At 34.6% G+C, this 21,024-nt stretch overlaps 1 protein-coding gene across 5 annotated transcripts in view; it reads left to right on the top strand.

Annotated features, from left to right (window-relative positions):
- Positions 1 to 21,024, top strand: part of LOC143223379 (uncharacterized) — a 169,670-nt gene that overhangs the window by 114,156 nt on the left and 34,490 nt on the right. The window lies entirely within an intron of this gene.

A 21,024-nucleotide genomic window follows, 5' to 3' on the forward strand; every position in this document is an offset into this window, starting at 1 on the left:
TGTTATTCAGTGACGAGACTCATTTCTTCGAACAGGGTCAAAGAAGTCTGCATGTTCGCAGATCTCCAGGCAAGAAACTTCAAGAATTTCACATCAATCAGTTCGTAAAACATCCCTTGAAGAAGATGTTTTGAAGCTTTTTCAGCTACTATGGCGTCGGAGGCTTACATATCGTAAAATATATGATGCGAGGACCACAGTACATCGAAGTTTTGCAGAGAAGAGTCGTTCCAAAATTGAAAAAGAGATTTCCAGATGTATCTGACATTTTTCAGCAAGATCTGGCTCCGTGCCACACATTGAAACTTGTGAAGAATTTTATGACTACAACGCGAATAAAGGTGTTGGACTGGCCTGAAAACTCTCCAGACGTAAAAGAGTAGCCCAAGAGTTGACGGTGAGTGGTGATAACTAGCTGCCTTCCCTCTAGTCTTACACTGCTAAATTAAGGACGGCTAGCACAGATAGCCCTCGAGCAACTTTCTGCGAAAGTCAAAAACAAACAAACTCTCCGGACTTAAATCCTATTGAAAATCTTTGAGCGATTTGTAAAGAAAGATTTCGGGGAAAAGACTGTACTACGAAAGATAAGCTAATTGAGGCCATAATTGAGGTGTGGTACCGCGATTCAAAAATTAGTAAAGATTGCAGTCAACTCGTGGACTTGATGCCAAAGCGGATTAATGATCTTCTGAAAAATAAAGGCGGTCATATCATGTATTAGTTTGTGAGTAATTTTTGAATTCTCAGAAATAAAACGCAAAAAATTGAAAAAAATCGCAATTTTCCGTCTTGTTTCAATTAATTTTCACAAGGGTGTATATATGGGAAACTGACAGACTCTTACTTCCTTTACCCACAATCTTCTCGAACCATATGAACTCATTTTGTATGGCAATACAAAACAGCTCCAGCATAACACTTTTTGTTCAAACGTTGACCCTTTAACATAAACAATCAAAACACTTTACAGTTTTGGAAAAACAACAACTAAAACACCAAAGATTATATAGAGATGATATATATGAAAGATATGTTCACAAGTAAGGAAAACAACTTTTTAAACAAGGAAGTAAATGTTCGGATGGCGAATATCAATCCTTTAAAAACAATACAAATAGTGTAGAAGGGATGACATTTGTATCAGCTCTACAAGAAAGCAGAGGCACACAGTGGAATAGAGTGTCTATGAATAAAAATAGGATAAATGAAACACAGTTGGGATTTATTAGTTATGTATGTTGCTATATGTTCATTTCTGGCCGTGACTTTCGAGTTTTTTACTACTAATTCGCCCTTATTGATAAATCTTTGCCAAATTTGGCAAGAAGGTTTGTTAGGTCCTTGTAAACTTGTGGTTTCATATTTTGTATTTTGTAGTTTTTATGATCGTTTTTACGTTTTTAAAATAACATATAAGGGAAGCAGCTTTCATTTCCTAAGATAACCTTTCATTTAGCATGAATTAACATAACTTCTGTTCAGAGGTTAGGTAATCCAGCTAGTTACTTGTAAGTTATATATCAGATCAAATTTCTGAGGGTCGCGGGTTCGAATCCCCGTCGCACCATACATGCTCACTTTTCAGCCGTGGGGGCGTTATAATGTGCGGTGAATCCCACTATGCGTTGGTAAAAAAGTAGCCGAAGAGTTGTCGGTGGGTGGTGGTGACTAGCTGCGTTTCCTCTAGTCTTATATTGCAAAATTAGAGACGGCTAGCGCAGATAGCCCTCGTGTAGCTTTGCGTGAAATTCAAAAACAAAACAAACAGATCCAATTTATGGCATAGCCAGTGAAAACGTATCAAGTTTTGCTACATCATATGTTTTAGATTTATTTATAAAATATTGGATAATTATTAAAATTAAAATGTTAGATAAGTTATATATACACATACTTATTGAAATTATTTTTACTACATAATATTTTATCTCGGGTAGGTTAATATTGCTCCCACCTTTATATAACTATAAAATATAATCAGTCTTGTGCATAATATATAATAATAAAAACATATCGTAATTATTTCTCAAATCATAGTACAGTAAAACCTGTCTAAGCAGGAACTTGCATAAGGCGGAGACCTGTACAAGCCGAAAATATCAAAATTTTGCAGCATTATCTTAAGCCATCTCTTATAAAAGGCCCACTATATGGTGGAACCCGCGTAACGCGGACAAAAACTATCTTTCACCTGTCTTATCTATCAACAAGTAGGATTAGAATCTGAGTAAGACGGAGAAAATGTTTTTGATTAATTATTAATTTCTTATTTGGTTAATAATTAGTTTAAATATGAATAACTTCTCAGACATTTTGTTACAATAAGTATTGGTTTAATGTATATTGTGTTCTTTTTTCTGCCATCATCATTTCTGCAGTTAAATTAAACAAAAGAATGGAACAAGAAAATAGGAATATTCTACTTTTCCTGGATAATGTAACTTATCACCCAAAACTTCAACTTTCAAATGTTCCTTTAGTCTTTCTACCTCCATGTACAACATCAGTTTTGTAGCCACTAAATAATGGAATTATACAGTATATAAAATTTAAATACAGAAAACTATTGCTTCAGCATATTATTGCAAACATGGATGACTGCAAGAGAGCATCTGAAATGAACATGAAATTTGACATGTTAGATGCAATTGCATTTTAAGTCATTCAATCAAATGCGTAAAAGATGAATGCGTAATAAAGTAATTTCAAAACTGTGGATTTATTCTTGATAATAGCAGAGATTTCGGAGAAGTTGTTTGTTATGACGATTCTAGTGAAATTCAAACTCTGATTGAGAAGATTGATGCAGATGATTCTGTGAACGCAGACAAGAATGTTTTAACAGAAACAGATGAAATTGATTTAAAATCTGTAATAAAATTGCAAGATGGTAACAGTGTGAGAGTTTGTTTGTTTTGTTTGTTTTTTTGAATTTCGCACAAAGCTACTCGAGGGCTATCTGTGCTAGCCGTCCCTAATTTAGCAGTGTAAGACTAGAGGGAAGGCAGCTAGTCATCACCACCCATCGCCAACTCTTGGGTTACTCTTTTACCAACAAATAGTGGGATTGACCGTCACATTATAACGCCCCCACGGCTGAAAGGGCGAGCATGTTTGGCGCGACGGGGATGCAAACATGCGACCCTCAGATTACGAGTCGCACGCCTTAACACGCTTGGTCATGCCGGGCCCAGTGTGAGAGATTCAGAAGATGAACAAAATGGAAAAGGTAGTGAAGAAATAAAAACTCTTACTTCATTGCAAGTGCTAAGTTATATTAACACTATCAAATTGTATGTAAAAATGAAAGAGGAAAATGAACTTCATGAAAAGGCTGTGGAATTGGCGTTCTCTATTAACTGCATGAAAAAGCCCATTAAAAAAGCTTAACAATTGAAATTGGACACTTTCTTCAAACAAATTTGATTAAGATTTTGTGTACTTATGTCTATTTTTGTTCTTATTCTAATAAATATAGCATAAACAGTACAATAACTTTATTTACAAACGTCTTACTTCCCTTGAGTCAAGCAAGTATAACTTTCCGCTCAAAAATTATATATAATTAAGGAAATGCATGTTCACTGTCTAAACTAGATATTTAACTCGGTCCCGTGCGATTCCGCCTTAGACAGGTTTTACACTATCAAATTTAATTCTACAAATTCAAAAAAAACAACAACAACAACTGCGGCTTTGTGTTCCCTCCAAGCTGTATCAGAGACATCTGCTGTGCTAGGTACTCCCCAATTATGCTTTAAAAATAAATTAATTTGAAATACCGACCTTATATTTTAACATTATCGACTCGAAATCATAACAAGGTTGTTTATAATATTTATTTTTAATAAGATGTTATTTAGTTTGGATATTTTATTTTGATAATAAGACAATAGAATAAAACTTTATAGCAGAAAAAATAATGAGAAATACAGATTAGATCTACCATAATAATATAGAGTTTCTGACTATCCAGAAAAAAACGCGATAACCCTAGTTTACTTATCGATTTGAAGTGAAAGATGAACTTGAGGTCTTGGTAAGACGAGATCAATTCTTGACTGAGCTGTTGTCGCGACAACTCAGATATCTCCTCTTCTTGCAGACAAGGTTGCTGCTGGCGCAGAAAACTCGCAGAGATAATTTGATGTAAAAGGCAAAAGTAAGTTAACTAGTTTTCCCTTACAGATCAAGATGTCCTTTAGAAACCAGCATCCATAAGTTATCTGGAAATTTTTGACTTAAATTCTGCCAGAAGAATTTTACTATTAGATTATTCTATGAAATTTTTTACTGTGCTGCTATTGGTAGATAAAAAGTCATGCTGTCATTAAATGGATTCTAAATCCAGTCGTGTTCTCCCGTTAATTTTTAGAATTTATCTGCAAATCGACACTGAAGTTTTCCTCGGTGAATAGAAAAAAAAACACATCACAAATAAACCTATTATTTAATTAATTTTCTTTTAATAATTCATTGAGGTAAGGAAACATTTCACAGTTCCATTCGAAAACTTGTTTCACATCAAAAGTTTTTTTGTGTGAATTAAAGAAAGCTTGTAAAATATTCCTATTCCGATGTTTCAGTGACAAGTTAAAGTTGCTGAGTTTATCGAATGTTATTCAGGCATCACGGTACTAGAAACCTCTTTTCATCTGTAACAAACGCTGATAGTGTAAGGTTGCAGTCTAATAAAAAAAATTACGAAGTTCGTTCTTTAGCTGCAGTACCTTTCCACGAGACAACCAGTGTACCTTTATAATCAGGAGGTGGACTCCATCTTTTCACAAAGAATGGAAAACAGTTTGCTGTTCAAAATTCTTAATTTCTCAAACTTTAAAACTTTTGGCTGACACATCATAGGTAGTCTATTTTGTATCTTTGTAATATAACATATAACATTAAAGGACAACAGGGGATCATTTGGTCCATCTGAGCTGTTCTATTCACTAAGTTAAACCTCCAAAAGGGAAAAAATCCGTCCTTACTATTAACATTTTTTATCAAGCTTCTCTTAAACCATCTGAAATTAACAATATCTACCACATTTGAAGACAATCTATTCCAAACTTTAACCATTTTGCTTTGGGCTACAATTTCTTTGAAGCTATTTCTTCCCTGTATATGTTGCGATCTGTAAATGTTAAATCTGGAGCAAGAGCATCTTGGCTCTCAGCCATTTCTCGTTTTCCATAAATGCATCTACCCCATTAGTGCATATCTCAACATAGTTAATCGAAGAAAGATTGTTTATGGTGAAAAACTTATTAACGAGAGAGAACATATCTTCCTTGTAGCTCTCCAGTTAACATTCTAAGTGCTTGGCAAAACAAAAGTTCTTTGCACGTTTCTTCTTCTTAATAATATTGTACAATTATCAAAAACTGAGATAAATTTTCAACATAAGTGTTTTCTTCGAGTTATATGGCAAACTTCAGGCTATTTTGAATGCGTATTAATTGTTTTTTATGACAGAAGAGATTAAATCTATATGTATCATGATAGTATTTTGTGATGAAGAGTCTCTACTCTTGAGTAGAGAGTCTCTACACACCACTCTCCATGAACGATCTCAAACATTTTTATGGTATAAGGAAGAACTAATGACTCTCCTATATTGTGTGGCTTAATACTTTTCACGATAAAATACTATAAGCCTATAGAAGCTTTTGAGAATTTGGATGGAATACTGATCTGTTTTTTAAGCAAGTTGCTATGTCCTTTCAGTCGTTTCACTCGATAGTTTTACTCACATACTTAGGATTTTTGGTTTCCAACTACCTTGTAACTTTACTTGGCATCTGCTGTCATTGACTAAAACTTGAAAACTAGTTATTAACAACTTTGCAAGTGAAGTCAAACTTTAAATAATCCTTCTTGTACTTCTTGTAACGGAGTTAATATTATATATTTAATATCTGTGTTTGTTTCAGTTGAATATGTATTTAAAATGTATGTAACTTATATTGTTAAATGTGTATTGAGAAAGTCCCGTCTGTTCTCTAAATTTGTTGAAGATTCTTGAGCGTAAGAATCAACAATGTATCATGCGTGTATGTAAAATACTAGTATTGTTGCCTTAGCTGAAGTTTCTAGAAAATCTCCTCTCAAGTTTATAAAACGTAATCAAAGCTACGCAGGGAGACAGTTAGTTTTCTATTGTTGGTCTGCTATAGTCAGTATACTATAAACCTCGAAAGCTATAACTGTGATAAACACTTATTCATTTGAAAATTACAGATATTTGACCAGGAATACTTATAAATTTAGAATATTACTCATCGTTCAACTTCAGATAATTAACTTCAGGACATTAGTATTTCAACGAGAACATTACGAATCTTCGTCTGTGAAAAAGCTGACGTGTAAAGAAGCTAGTTTTCTTCCCGTCAAGTGAAGTGTACTTGTGTGTCAACATTGAATTAATTCGCTCTTTTTGAACTGTCGATAAAATATTCAGTTCCAGACCAGATAGACAACTCAGTATTGTTTGTATGTTTCTAAAGCTTTTTAATAAAAATCATAATTTGTAATAGCCGTTATCATAAATTGTATTCTTGTTTGTGTATTAAAATATATTTGTGTTAAGAAAGAAAATTGTGTGTATCACTCTTGTTGGCAAATATCATAAACGTAATAAATATCGACATTTAATTAACTTCTAAATTAAAATGAAAATTTCCGGCTATTTAAAGTCGTAATACATAACATAATAAATCGGAGAATCGACCAAAACAAAGTATGATATGTAACGTTAGGTACTTTAGTTCTTTTGGCTTTTTCTTCAGTTTACCGACAGAAGCAGACGAAAGAAAACCAAGGAAGTGCTTGGTCCAGCTACAGAATCACTTGTTTCCTGTTCTTCATTATCACCATCATTTAACAGTTTCTTCTGTTTGCTCACTTCTGAGCCATCACTTAAAGGAGCGTGAGATCGTTTGTTGTTTTTTTGCTGATGTGTAAGAACCATTTATTCATTTTTTTTTTACAAACTAGTAGACGTACACTAATGTCTAAGACTTCAAACTGACAAGCTGAAAAATGTGTTAAAGGAAATCTCATGATACCAAGTCACTGTTTTTCTTTGTTGTTGTTGCAAGACGTCTAGCAACAATTATGGGCTAAATTCTCATATCATTAGTTTATAAATATTATAATATAATAATTAAGGCTGCTGGTTTACGGTATCTAATGGAACTCTGTGCCTTTATTAAGAGCTGAATACTGTTGTCTAAGTTTTCGAATACTTCTGGTAATATTAAATTTTATACGTTGCATTCTTGATATGTAAATAGCATTAATAACTAACTGATGGTGAGTTATCTAAATTTATTCTGTAGCTTGTGGTAAAAGTTACAATTACATAAAGATAAAATAATAAATATTATGAATGTTTAATTAGGTATGTGGAGGAAATAACGCATTAATTAAACAGGTTAAGAAACGAATGATCAGCTTCACTTGTCAGCTCGGTTCTTCTAATAAGATGGTTTGATTGGTTAGTTGGTTGCAGCTAAGCTTAAACTACACAATTGGCTGGCTATCTGTACTCAACCCACCATGGGTATCAAAACCAGGCTTTAAATGTTGTAAGTCCGTAGACATACCGCTGTACCACTGGGAACTTTTACTAAGTGATCTGAAAGGCAGCTACCTTGTTTTGTAGCTTACATATTTCAATAACCTTGAAAATTCCTTGTCCAAACGAAGACAGCAATACTGCAAGTTGATTTGTTTATTTCTTTGGATTTCGTACAAAGCTACACGAGGGCTATCTGCGCAAGCCGTCACTAATTTAGCAGTGTGAGACTGGAGGGAAAGTAGCTAGTCATCAGCACCTACCACCAACTCTTGGGCTATTGATTTACCAACAAATTGTGGGATTGACCGTCACATTATAACGCTCTCACAGTTGAAAGGGCGAGCATGTTTGGTGTGACTGGAATTCGAATCCGCGACCCTCGGATAACGAGTCGAGCGCCTTAATTACCTGGCCACGCCGGGCCTTGCAAGGATAAAAATACAGTTAGAAACAGTAATGCTGAATATGCGAAACAAGGCTTAGCCATTGATCCAGCCAAAGAAAATGCTGCCAAGCTGGCTAGATGGAAAAAAAAAACTATAGCAAAATTCAAGAAATTACAAAAGATAGTTTTAAGAAAAAATACAAAAAGATAGGCCTAGAGTCTATTCATTTTCAATATTTAACATTTACAAAACTACGAGAAGGATAGACCTAGAACACAGTCACTCTGGAGATCTTGTAATAGAAAAGAGCTAAGAGACAAGCGTAAAAAGGTTTCTAATAAAAGTAAAAGTATGAATGGGAGCATGGAAAAGTAAAGAACAAGGGAGGAATGAACGAAAAAACATTACAGCATTTAATGCTTTTGATACTGTACAGTCTCAAAGTGGGTGTAGCTATCGTTCCGTCCATTCCTAGCTCAAGTTTCATTTTGAACTTTAATCTAATTATAGACTTGAATTGAGTTTTATCAGCAGCTAATCGTTTATTTCTAAATACTAAACAAATTTAAGAATTTCAAAAATTGGTAATTTTAATTCTAATTTTTAGCCCATCCATTACCAGTCAGATAGCTACAACGTCTGCTATAAGCAAAGAATGACTATTGGAGCTTACTGTCTCACTTCCAACCTCAAACACTTCCCTTATTATGTTTTGCACTCTGTTAGAGTCATGTAATCTGATTACATACAAATATCTGTACTTGGTTGCTGGAACAAATTTTATAACAGAAAAATTTAGCTACATACACCTTTCATTTAGTTGAACAATTAAGAAGTTATAAAAAGCACACAAAGTAGGAGTGGGCGGGATTATAACCACACCCATTTTAAGGTTGCACCGTATCAAAAACCATCAAGTGTTGTAATATTAACCCATCTATTCCTACCCCATTTACTTTCTTTTGTGTTCCAATTCCTACTTTCTAATGTTTTTGTTTCAAATGTTTACGCTTTTTTACTTTACAGCAATTGTGGACTAACGCTGTTCCCAAGCCTAACCTATCTGCGTGTCTTATACATATAGCGAACCGTAGCCTCTATACGAGCGTTCGTTTGTCGCCTGTTTGAAAAACTGCACACGCAGGCAACGCTCAACATTTACTTTTGAGATGACTAGTGAATAAGAATGAAAGATATTTATGCTACGTTTTAACTCACAAATAAGATATTCTACACTAAATTGTTTGGAATTAATTAAAATGTTATCAATATTTCAAAATGCGATATAACTTAATAAAAATATAGATATTATTGAGAGGCTCTTATCATAACTAAAATGTTCAACAAATTTCGCTGTAGGCGGTATACGTAGCTCAGTGCTTTGAGTGAAACCAAAAGTACAGCACAATTAACCCATTTAAAGTTCATGAAATAATTCAAATCGATAGATTAACCTGAACTTTTCCCGTCTCTGAGGTCGAGTACCTTTGCTTATGCATAATAATAAAGAGTAAACGGACACGTCTAAATGAAAACTTTTTGTAGTTCATTCTGCGAGAGACGTTTGATTGTTTAGAAGTTAAGCACAAAGCTACACGATCCAGCCAACTACGACTCTGTCTACCACGAATATTGAAACCCTGTTTCTAGTGTCGTAAATCCGCAAACATATCACTGTGCTACTGGGTGACTCTTTGAAAAGTTTCGAGCAGATATCCTTCGGCAGGTATTAAAAACCGTGTTTACAAAGAGATTAAGATCACGTTTTGTGGCACAACACTGTGTATATAGTTTACACGCCATTTTCCCACGTTATGTACTACATATGTTAATCGTAGTTATATTTGTACGATAGTTTTTAAGACTCCAGTATTTTTAAATTTGTACTTTCTGATATAATTTATATGCTCTTAAAGTCATAATTATCCTATCTACCGATGTTCCACTATCCACAGTTCTTACACCATGGCTCTGCGATACGGGAAGGCTCATAGCAATAATAAAAAAAAAAGTTGGGATATCCTTTGCCTTGTTATACACTGCTGGCCAAAATCTTAAGGCCAATGAGCTTAAAGAAAAAATATGCATTTTGCGTTGTTAGACTCAACCACTTATCTGAGTAGAGTTTCGAAAGATGAAAATAAGAAAAGGTAAAATAAAAATAAAAACTTTTTTAGCATTTAATAGGGAAAATGTGAATACTACGAAATTAGCCTACATACTAGCTGGTCAAAATTTTAAGACCATACTAAAAAGAAGTCCTAAACAGGGTAGGAAATGTCTAACAAGAGGTCTCAGTAGTGAGTTGCACGGCCGTCATTGCGAATAACTTTAAACATTCACTTTGGCATGGTCGATATAAGCGTCTGCATAAAGCTGGCTGGAATGTTATTCCAAGTGGTGAAGATGGTGTTTGACGTCCCTGTATGAACTAAAGCTCCATTGTTCCATAGAACGAGAAAGCACCTCAGATCATGATGGAACCTCCTCTGCTATGTCGTGTAGAAAATGTCTCCGGTGGTATATTCTTATCGTGCCAGTAACGTTGGAGGCAATCTGGACCATTCAGGTTAAATTTTTTTTCATCAAAGAACAAAACCTTCCACTTTTCTTCGTCCCGTGTTTGGTACTTCTCAGCAAAGTTTAACCGAGCTGTTTCGTGGTGTGGAAGGAGGCGTGGCCTTTTAAGACGTTTACGGTTTTTAGAGCTTTTCTCTCATAGATGCCGTTTTATTGTTTTTGAGCTGCATTATGCGTCCGTAAGGGCCTTAATCTGGTTCGACGATCGGCTGGTGTCTTACCGGACAACCCGTCGAATCCTCCTGCTCAACTCCAGCGAAATTTTCTTGAGTCGACCTCTTGAAATTCTCGTTCCGTATCCTTCAGGGTCTTTTAATAAATTTGGTAACAGCAGTTTTACTGCGCTCAATCTCATTAGCGATGGGACGTTGAGAAAGACCTTACTTTTGCAGTTCGACAATTCTGCCACATTCAAACTCTGTCAACTTTTTACCCAATGTAACACAGGAGATGTCAGTGGGAGATATTGACAACGCTAATGCTTGAACACAAATGACTAAATTTCGTTACGTGTTTACGGATTAACGCTTCGTTTCAGTATGCTCTTAAACTTTTGAATAGCTAGTATTTAGGCTAATTTCGTAGTGTTTACATTTTCCCTAATAAATGTTAAAATTTTTTTTCCTTTTCTTATTTTAATTTTTTGAGACTCTACTCAAATAAGTGGTTGAGTCTAACAACGAAAAATGCATATTTTTCTTTATGTTCATTGGCCTTATGATATTGACAAGTAGTGTATTTTGTCCTTGAAAACTAAAATAAAAATTTACCAACAAGTGGAAGAAAACTTCTATAAAAATTACGGGTATGGGTTGTTTTTTTTTAAAGATACATGATATCAGAAGTTATGCTTCAATCAAGACATTCCTGGAAATTTTGTATTATTGTTTAGCCAAAAAGAAGTTTCAATTTAACGTGATAGGCGAAGCCTTAATAAGTTAAACCTGTATGAAAGTTTAGGAAACAATTTGAGCCGTATATGTATAACATATAAAATGAATCAACCAAAAGTGAATTAATGAGTTTACGAAAAACCACTACAAGATTTACTCACCGTAAACAGTAACTTATCTGCTGCAAATATCGAATTTCTTCTTAGGCGAAATACAGAAATAAGGAATTAAACGTAATATATTTGTGAAGTTAGGCCAATCGATAAACGTTGATTACAGAACTTGAAGAAGAAGAAAAAAACACTTTTAGTGTAAAAATTAAATGGTAGCTTTTCATTATTCCTTTGAAAGAATGACAAAAAAAAACAACTGAAATTATTGGAATAATAACTTATGAGTGTTATTATTTTTCGTGATGTTTGTCGTGTGAGGCTTATTAGCATGTAGCCAATGAAGGAATACCGAAAATCCGTGTTTGTTCAATTTACATATGTCATCACAAATCTGCAAGAGTAGTTCAATCTTCATTTATTTAACACAGGCAAACACGTTATGAATATTATTTGATGGATTGTTTAGGCAGAGTATTCATGATGAAACTTTATAGAATGGACGGCAACTGCCTGTTGTGGAGACACGAGTGTAGAGGACGACTTGTAGACGAAATGCGAAAGAATTTCGAAACGTCATCCTGTATACTTGTGTCTCCACAACAGTTGTCGTCCATTCTACAAAGTTTCAACATTATAAATATGCTTTAATTAAATTTAAACATAACTGTTTTGTACAGGACCCTAGAGGATAGATAAAGCTATTAAAGGTAGTTTGTGTTGCTTTCATAAATAATCAAATTCGTAACTGCTTTACATATAATATTATGTGCTCTACATGAGCAGAACACTAATTTTTCGTGCATCAAACTCCATTTCATTGCATGCGTTATTTAACAGGTACCGGAAGTAAGTTTGATTTTTCAGACTGCCATATGCATGGTATTTTCAGTGGCAATACTACGGCCTGATAGCTAGCTAACTCAATAGTTTGATGCTAACTACTTCCGGGTGGAGAAACGCTACTGGGAGTGCTGACATCACGATTGTTTTTTGTTATCGATTTTCTTAATAAATACACAAACTGTCCAACGGCAGCTACTTTGTTGTTTCAAAGTGTAATTTGTTTTCAAGCTTTTCAAAACATAGAAAGATAGAGTGGAATTGAATATTTCCCAGCTGCTTAGTTTACCATTGCCAGCAAATTGACCACATTTATTCGACCCTCAAAGGGTATAAAATCTTTATAGAAAAGCAACTTTAACAAGTATGCCCCTCAATTGCGGGGTGGGGTTGGAGACACAAAAGGGGTTCGAATCAGCCAGAATCATAACTACAAATATAAAGACATAAATCTAGTGGGCTCAGTTACTTTTTATGCAGGGAACCATCTTTTGCAGTAACACCACTGTTTCATACATTAAATATATTGCAGTAAGTTAGAGACGAATGCCGGTGTTTTTTGTGAAGAAAGTTTTTACATAGGTGAAATATTGATAGGGAGGAAAACCAAAATGTTCCGTTCAAACAATTATATAACTAATTATATTTGTTGTTGTTGTTTTTTTACAACACCAAAAGTAGTAACATAATGTCAATATCTACATCTTGTGGTCAGTTTTCGAGATGACTTACACCTTATGTTATATGGCACGTGCTGAAAATTGCACGTATATCTCTAGGCTTTATAGCAGTATTGAGCTAAACGTTCCCTTTAGTTTCTTACCTGCTTCCACCAGTGGATGTAGTAATTATCCTATATATTGAATCTTGTAATTTCGTCTTTATCATTTCCAATCTGTTCTCAGTAAACCTAGCGAATGTTTTCACGAAAGATTTCTGGGGGTAAACATGTAAAGAGTAGATAACCATTTCAGGGCATCTGTCACTGCATCTACGTTACTGGCAAATATAAGGTTCTTGTGATAAAAATGAGCGTGAAACCATATTGTAACTTTGTTTATTTGTGGATTTTTCATACATACTCTGAGCTGTCTATCATATGATAATTGTACACGAAAATCACTGTATTTTGCTCTTTTTTCTTACAGGCTTTAGGAATTTAACATATGAAGCTTGGATTCTCTCTGAGTTCACCACTGCATTCTGTTTGTCATTTAACAATTGACACGTTGTAGTTATTTTACAAGTGTTCTATTTCTCCCGCTAAGTTAGTCCAGGTACACACTTTCATTTATTCCTGTATTTTAGAGCTTACAATAGATAATGCATAAGTTCATGAAACATAAATAGTAGTACGTACGTTATTATGTACAGTTGTAAATTTACATGCCTGTAAAAATATTAATAAAATGATCCTAATTTTTCTTGAAACTGTCACCAAAGATAAAGACAAATACTAAACTAAGTTTTCTTAACCGCACAACCTGAATTTCGCGCAAAGCTACACGAAGGCTAACTGCGATAGGTGTCCCTCAATTTAGCAGTGAAAGACTAGAGGGAAAGCAGCAAGTCATTATCACCCGTCACCAAATTCTGGACTACTATTTTACCAACAAATAGTGGGATTGGCCACACATTATAACTCTCTCTCGGTTGCAAGTACGAGTGTGTTTGGTGAAATGGGGATTCGAGCCCGTGACTCTGAGATTGCAATTCAAACGTCCTCATCACCTGACTATGCCGGGCCCCAAATTAAACTGAAAATGTTTACTGACGATATCTGTTGCATCATAATCTTTACACTGAAATAATTAACAGCTTATGCTCCCTAGCGGCACAGCGATATGTTTGTAAAAACCGAATCTCGATACTTGGGTGGGCAGAGCACAGATAGCCCATTGTTTTACTTTGTACTTAATTACAAAGAAACAAACAAAAGACCAGCTAACTGACGAACATATTTTCTATGTGATTCTAGGAAAAAAAAATAGTTTGTCATCAGGGTAGGTTTACTGGAGTGAAGTGAAACCTGAAACGAATATTTATATAATAAGATTCAGTGTCACATTGAGTTATAAATGGTACCAAACGAATCGTCTGGGTTCCGAGGTTTGCACAAAGGTAAAATTTTTCCACACCACCCGTTGGGGAACCCAAGGAATTTTCGAAAACCCCTTCTAAAGTACTGAACTCATCAAATTCTAAATGGTGCTAAACGAATTTTTTGGGTTTCAAGATTTGAACAAAGGTAAAAACTGTTTCGCTGAACACTTAAGAAGATTCCCCGAAAGTTGACTCCAAATTTGGTTTTGACTTACATTATAGCACGTAATTTAGTAGACCTACTAATTTCCGTTTGCAACTTAACTTGGCTAAAGAAATTACATTGGCATTATATTACAATGATCATTAAACTGCAAAAGTGGAAAATAGTATTTAAAGCATTAGCCCCCCATGGGTTTTGATACCCGTGGTGGGCAGAGCACAGATAGCCCATTGTGTAGCTTTCTGCTTAATTCAAAACAACAACTTTAAGCATCAGATTTACATTTTAGAGACCTAAATGTGGGCTTAGCCTATGGTTTCCCTAGTAGACGTATCTTAAGAAAAAAATAGAAAGAAACTTCGCCGTACACTCTTTCCATGAATAAACGCATAAAAGACAGAAAAAAATTCTATTTTAATAACGTATCTATGAAACACAAAATCTAGTGAACTAAAATAATTGTAGGTTTCAAAATATAATATTCCCTCCCCCTTGTGGCACATCGGTATGTCTGCGGACTTGTAACGCTAAAAACTGGTTTCGATATCCGTGGTTAGCAGGACACAAATAGCCCATTGTGTAGCTTTGTATTTAATTTCAAACAAGTTTAAAGCAGCATAGTAGAAATATAACAGACTTATTTTTTTATATTGATGAAGATATCTTTAAGGTTCCCAATTATTGTGTTTTAAGTGATTTTAGAGAATATGAACAAGATGGAGATACATATTGTTGTTATCAAACAAAAAAATAGTACTTATTATCATGAACATAAGGATTTTTATAAACTTGTGTAAAAAAATAATTCAGTAGTTGTGTCTTGTACCCCCAATGGAACAGTGGTAAGTCTATGGAGTTACAGAACAAAAGTCCTCCGTTCATTTCACCCAAATGGACACAGCAAATACTCCGATGTCGCTTTGTTCTGAAATAACCAATCTAATAACAAATAAAGGTGTGTTTCAGTGTTTTCTCGTAGTTAATATAAGTTTGGTTTGTTTTGTTTTGAATTTTGCGCAAAACTACTCGAGAGCTATCTGCGCTAACCGTCCCTAATTTATCAATGCAAGACTAGAGGGAAGGCAGCTAGTTATCACCACCCACCGCCAACTCTTGGGCTACTCTTTTACCAACGAATAGTGGAATTGACCGTCAAATTATAACGCCCCCACGGCTGAAAGGGCGAACGTGTTTGGTGTGACGGAAATTTGAACCCGCAACCCTCAGATTACGAGTCGAATGCCCTAACCACCTGGCCATGCGGGGCCGTCAATATATATATAATAGTAGGTCGGTGTTACGTATTATAATTTTTTTTCGAACGAGTCTCCGATTTATTACGTTGCGTATTATTATTTTAAATAGTCGGAAGTTTTAATTTTAATTTCGATATGTATCAAATTTATGATATATGTCAACAACATGGATACACGCAATTTACTTTTTAACAGAAATATATTTAATATACAAACAAAAAATAATACAATTTCTAATAACGGTTATTACTAATAGTTATTATAAATGATGGTTTATATACAAGAGTTTTACAAACTTACAGACTATACTGATTCTTATATTCGGTCTAGAACTGAATATTTTATCGACGATCAAGGTCAACGACGAGCAAGTTAATTCTGATTTGATGTTGTCACACCTCACTTGAGCAAGCTAGCTTGATTGGCCTCATTCCGCTGACTTTTTATCGAAGAAGATATTTAATATCTTCACAGAAATACTAATGTCCATAGTTAATTTACTGACGTTGAACGATTTGTAATGCTTGGAATCTATAATGTTCCTGGTCAAATTCTGCAGTTTTCTTATTAACAGGTATTAATCACAATTATAGCTCCCGAGGTCTATAACACACTGACTGTATCTGACTATTAACATTTTCCTTCTATTACTGTTTCTTGGTTAGCTGCTTTTATATAAATCACGCTAGTTTCTCGAAGTTTAAACAACATTCGAAAACGCGCCAGCATTTTCGTAAAACAAATATTGTTGATTCTTGCTCTGAAGAATCTTCTACAAATTTCGATAACATGCGAGTCTTGCTCAATACACAGTCAAGAACATACTTCACACGGAAAAGAAAAGAAAATTATTCTGAAACAAGCCTAGGTATTAAAATAAACGTATAACGGTAAATCCGTTACAGTTGGTCCGTTAATGTTACTACCATTCAAAGAATTAGCGCTACAATTAAAGACCTAATTTCAAACATCATATTATATCTATTTTTTGTGGATTTTATACTCTGTGGTGAATTAACTTATTTTAGTGTGTTCGTAGGTTTATCAACAATGCAACTGCGTAGAAATTTACAATGAGCTTTTGTTTTACTGTGAAATGTTTGGCAGTTTGTTGATTTCATGGATTTTCTGTTTATTATACTTCTTGGAAAGATTATCTGTTTATTACACTTCTTGGAAATATTATCTGTTTATTATACTTCTTGGAAAGATTATCTGTTTATTATACTTCTTGGAAAGATTTTCTGTTTATTATGCTTCTTGGAAAGATTATTGTTATCTGATAGAATTTTGAACACCTGCCTCATACAATTCTTTCGTATGTTTATAAAATTTTAATAGTGGCCACATGAGGCATACTATAATTTATTTCTATTTCAAGCCTCTATTACTGGTATAACCCAGTCAACATTTTTAAAACGAACAGTGTACCTTTATTTTCAAAATTAATATACTGCAACAACGAAATATGAACTTACATGAAATATTTTTAATGGCGTAAAGATTTTTATCTTCTGTGTGTAAGTAGAGATGAATCATTGCTAATATTTTGTATTCTCAAGACGGCTGGTATGGGTGTTAAAACTTTATTCTAATTTGAGTTTTAATACCCATACCAGCCGTCTTGAGAATACATTTTTGCTTAAAGTAGGTTTCTCGTCATAATGCATTACTAATATTGGTTGAGGGCAAGTTTTCGTGTTGAGCTGCTACTTAAAAAGAAAAAAAAACTTCCGTATGTTTTGATCAAATTTGATTTTTGAATGAAAAGATCCATCAGTATTTTTTTCTCTCTTTTTGTGCAGGTTATTCTCTGGTGCGAGATCATTAAGACACTTTGTTATAAGATTTGCTAACAGAAGTTTCCACGCCGTAACAGTAGAAGGAAAAATAAACCTTAGTGGCTTCAAAGACAAAATCTTTAAGTAAATATTATATTGTTTGTAACAATAAGGAGGGGGCGGAGATTTATAAAGAATTATATAAGTGTCATTGTAACATATCCTAAATAATGCAACGTGGACATCTGTATGAGTCATAAGGCTGATAACGTAAAACATAAATATTCTAGACTGACAAATCCAATAACATTTACAAAACGTAAAAGCTGTGAACATTTTAGTAATATACATTAATTCTCTGTATATTAAAATCACGTGTTAGCTAAAGACCAATCCCAGCTTCCAAAAGACGTCAGCTGTTAGCTAGCTCTGAATAATAAATAACATGCACTACAGAAAGCATAATTTTATCAGATATATGATTAATTGTTTATGCTAATCGATTTCCGTCACAGACGGTTGGTCTCCATAAAACAAAGTTCGTGGATCTACTATTTAGAAGGACAGACGTAGCGAAAGGGGGAAGACTCGGTATTGTTGTAAAAGTAAAATGAAAATCTTTGTTTACTGAATAAAATCCTAAAACGAATGAAAACGTTTGTAGACAAGAAGTATACATTATAGGAAAGCAAAACTTGTAATATTTATAAACTACAACGTTTCAACTAAAAATCAGTGAAATAACACAGCAACGTCATTAGTAGTTACTAGACCGTTGTTCTATTCGCCTCTTCACACCCTCAAGAAATGGTATAACTCAGATTACATTAATGTAACTGGTTTCTTGTTAAATCATGAACAAGAAGTAAATCAAGTATGGCAGGTGCCCAACTGATGGGCTCGGCATAGCCTGGTGGTTAAGGCACTCGACTCGTAATCGGAGGGTCGCGAGTTCGAATCCCCGTCACACCAAACGTGCTCGCACCTTCATCCGTTGGGGCGTTATAATGTGACAGCCAATCCCCCTATTCGTTGATAAAAGAGTAGCCCAAGAGTTGGCAGTGGGTGGTGATGACTAGCTACCTTCCCTCTAGTCTTACACTGTTAAATTAGGGACTGCTAGCACAGATAGCCCTCGTGTAATTTTGCGCGAAATCCAAAACAAACCAAACCAAAACCCAACTGATGACTTACGGGGTGGCCCGGTATAACCAGGTGGGATAAGGCGTTCGACTCGTAAGCTGAGGGTCGCGGGTTCGAATCCTCGTCGCACCAAACATGCTCACACCTTCATCCGTTAGGGCGTTATAATGTACGGTCAATCCCACTATTCGTTGGTAAAAGAGTAGCCCAAGAGTTGGCGGTGGGTGGTGATGTCTAGCTGCCTTCCCTCTAGTCTTACACTGCTAAGTTAGTGACGGCTAGCGCAGATAGCCCTCGCGTAGCTTTGCGCGAAATTCAAAACATATCAAACCAAAATCCAACTGATGACTTACGGGGCAACTGGGTCACAGAAGCCATTCTTAATTTGTCTGTTACTCATAATTAGGAGTATTTATTATTAATTGCAATTATTAGTAACTCCACTGGTACTTGTATATGTTCATATTAAAAACACCCGTGTAAAATTAACACAGGGTAGGAAAATGGAAACAATGTGCATGTTGACAAAAAAGTCCATAACTCTTGGTAATATTGTTTATCAAAGAAAATATTTCTGACAGTAAATTCTAATAACATTTTAAGTTAAGCACACAGGAATAAAGGTTACTGAATAATACCACATCATTGCATTCAAAAAAGAAGAAATAGGGTTAAGTGATCAAACTGGTTTATTCTTTCATGTAAATTTGAGGCTTTTGACACTATCATCAAAGATACAAGTGACAGTCATACGTTCTTAGAAGACCTGCCCTAAACTGGTTTGTAATTTGTAACTTCTAAGATTATTACTGCCATGCTCAATGTTTTCTTTCACTAATGCACTTATTCTGCCATACATTTAACTTTTTTTTAATCTGTCAGAACACACAGCATTACAAAAAGTGATTCTAAGTAATGTCCTTTGCTTCATTCGTATTAACTTTGTTTTTTTTTTAACATTCGAAATGACAGAGCTGAAGCACTCAAGATCAGAAACAGACGTGAGGTGTTTCGTTGTTAGTGCAGAATGCTTATGATACGTCTTACGTTCTTTGACCACATAAAATGAATATAAATATATATTTTACTTTTTAACTTATATCTAAGTTTGAATTAGTACCTTGAAGTCATTGATTTTTCCTCTGTTCTAAAAGATGGTTTTTACCTGATGTTGTTAATAACTGTTTGAGATTTTATTATAAACACGAACTTTTTATTTGTTACTTCACGAGGCATTGACTTACCACAAATACTGTGCATGTAAATACATTTCCATGGGGTTTTACCACGGAGGGCCCGGCATGGCCAGGTGGGTTAAGGCGTTCGACTCATAATCTGAGGGTCGCCTGCTCGAATCCCCGTCGCATCAAACATGCTCGTACTTTCAGCAGTGAAGGCATTATAATGTGACAGTCAATCCCACTATTCATGGGTAAAAGAATAGTCAAAGAGTTAGCATTGGGTGGTGATGACTAGCTGCCTTCCCTATAGTCTTACACTGCTAAATTAGGGACGGCTAGCGCAGATAGCCCGCGTGTAGCTTTGCGCGAAGTTCAAAAACAAACAAATTCACCATGAAGACATTAAACCAAACAAGGTTAGACCCTGTGTGCAAATTAAAAATGTGCATACAAAAAATGTGCATATTAAATTAACGAGTAAAACTGAAGAAGCAAGAGTCAGGTTTATTCATTAATTAGGAATAATTTTAACCACTTTAAACAAATGTGAATTATTTTCACATTATTTTGAACGTAATTTCTGTGTTTATTCTTCTTGACTATCATATCAATTCTCTAATTTTTATTAATAACTCCCCCCTCCAGATAACTCAGTAATGAAGCTAAGGTCTTATAAATCTAAAATTCGGGATTCAATCCCACGACTTTGCGCTTGCTAACAAGTAAATTATTCACCTAAAACATTATAAGGGATAACTTTATGTCATGTATTACCAGATACTTCTGTGTAACACAAATGAATTAAGAAACATACGTATAGACAAGAAGGATATGTTAAATATAACTTGTCTTTCAAATTCGTTCAACAATCTCGAAGGAATAGAATTGACAATTTCACGTTTGTTGGAAGTGTCAGTATTTTCTGTGACATTTGGTTTCAAGAGTACCATGTGTTAGAGTTTATCATTGGTTTTAGTTTATATATTGACAGAGTATTTTC

The sequence above is a fragment of the Tachypleus tridentatus genome, chromosome 8, assembly GCF_004210375.1.
Source record: "Tachypleus tridentatus isolate NWPU-2018 chromosome 8, ASM421037v1, whole genome shotgun sequence".
In the NCBI taxonomy this organism is placed as follows: Eukaryota; Metazoa; Arthropoda; class Merostomata; order Xiphosura; family Limulidae; genus Tachypleus; species Tachypleus tridentatus.